General features: G+C 40.8%; 1 non-coding gene across 1 annotated transcript; it reads right to left on the reverse strand.

Annotated features, from left to right (window-relative positions):
* Positions 1 to 1,491: 1,491 nt before the first annotated feature.
* On the reverse strand, positions 1,492 to 1,563 carry TRNAW-CCA (transfer RNA tryptophan (anticodon CCA)). Its single transcript has one exon. It is a non-coding gene; the product is annotated as a tRNA-Trp (tRNA).
* Between the last annotated feature and the right edge of the window lie 395 nt (positions 1,564 to 1,958).

Here is a 1,958-nt window from a genome sequence, read left to right on the forward strand (position 1 = left end):
TTTATATTTCGTAGTTTACCGTAATTATGAGGTGGTACTGCTGCTTCTTCCACTGGACTGCTTATTTCTTCCAGAGAAGAAGCTCCTATGTATGATTGCTCTTTCCACAGAGCTGGCAGAACATATGCTCAGTAATTCTTAAAAATAATTTCTATAAAAATAATTTTCCCCTTTTTAAATAAAACCTTGTCTTTATGAAACATTTGAAAAATACAAGTCAGCAAAAAAGAAGCAAATTAAATTAGTGTCTAATCCCATGCCCAGAGATAACCACTGTTAGTATTGTAGTGTTGGCATTACCTAGTTAGACTTATGAATCATATGGCTGTAAATCTAACTGGATGATATAGTACCAGTAAATAGTTGCCGAATGCATCTTTTGTCCACTTCCAATGTCTTAAACATCTTTCTGTATCATGAGTTATTTTTCCTGGATATTATTTTAATGGGTGTTTTTTATTTAAAACTTTACTCTGTGATAAACGATACATTTCTTTAACCTGTACTCCCTTGTTAGTGTTTTCTTTTGGTTGGCCATTAAAAGATGTGTGTCTGAATCATGCAGCAAAGGACACAGAACATCCCTTACAGAGGAAATGGCATGGGCAAAGTCCATGTGGTGAGAAGGAGCATAATGCATTGAGGAACTGAAAGAAGGCCCCTGTGATATGGAGTTAGTAATCACAGTTAGTTGTTTTCTTTTGTGTTAAGCAAGAGAAGTTCAAGATAAGATGTGCACTTACAAACCAGCATAATCAGGAAACTGCTTTAACAGAGCAAGAGGAGATTTGGAGAGAGCAGTTAGGAGGTTCTGTCAAAATCCCTGGCAAGGAATAATTGGTGGAAGAAAGAGGTCATTGTGGTAATGAAAAGAAGTGGACAGATGGCATGTAACATATTAGGAGGTAAAACTTCGCATAACTGGCTGCTCAGATTGGGAAGTAAAGAAGAGAAAGTGTAGCCCAGGACAGCTCCAGGGTCTTGGCCATGGGGTCTGGGGATGAAACTGTAGGCCGGATGAGAAGAATACAGGAAATGTTGGAGGCCTGTCAGAAAAGGAAGAGTTAGGAAAAAAGAGGGCCAAGGAAGAGCCTGAGGATCGGCCAGTACTTAGGTGGATGGGGGGGGAGGGGGGTGGTGTCCTGAGTAGCTAAGGAACGGGAGAAGTGATAAGAAGGAGACTATGTAGTCCCTGGTGTCAGGGAGGAAACTTAAATATCTTTATAAAGTAAGGTAGCAAAAGATGGACGACCGATGTGGGGATTCTGTCCCCCATCTTAGAATTCCAAAAGCAAGCCAAAGGCAGAAGAGGAAATACAGTCACATCCCACTGAAACTCTAAAAAGGTAGATCATCTATTCTCTTTGTATCGATTCAGTCTCAGGCAGCCCTAACAGGTCTCACACTGGGATTCAACTTCAGGCAACTACGCCTCGAAGGGAAGTAGATTGTCAAATGATTTTTGTTTCTCTCTCCAAAATGTAATCACCGTGACCCCGGCGTGATTTGAACACGCAACCTTCTGATCTGGAGTCAGACGCGCTACCATTGCGCCACGAGGTCACAGGCAAGGGTCTCTTCTCCTTCCTACCATAGAATTCTGAATCATTCCCCTCCCCTACCCCCAGATCCAAAATTTTTATTTCCTTATCATTAACTTTGATTATTTTTCTCTCCACCTTTCACAGTTTTGCTAATGCTTCCTTGAGAAAAATTAAGGGACTGACCACAGTAAATATTAATCCCAAATGCTCCATATCGGGAAACAACAAAAAAAGGAAAAAACGTTCAATCTTTCCACTCGTCGAAATTTCTCTATTTTGAGAATAATCGTGTACGTATTCGATTTAGACCCTCAGTGAAACAGGAATAAAAACGGCTGCAAAGTTGCCGGTATTGCTTTCTCTATAAATTCCCTAGACACCGCCCTCTTGCGTTACAAACTTCCAGCCTTACGG

The sequence above is a fragment of the Elephas maximus genome, chromosome 1 (genome assembly GCF_024166365.1).
Source record: "Elephas maximus indicus isolate mEleMax1 chromosome 1, mEleMax1 primary haplotype, whole genome shotgun sequence".
Classification (NCBI taxonomy): domain Eukaryota; kingdom Metazoa; phylum Chordata; class Mammalia; order Proboscidea; family Elephantidae; genus Elephas; species Elephas maximus.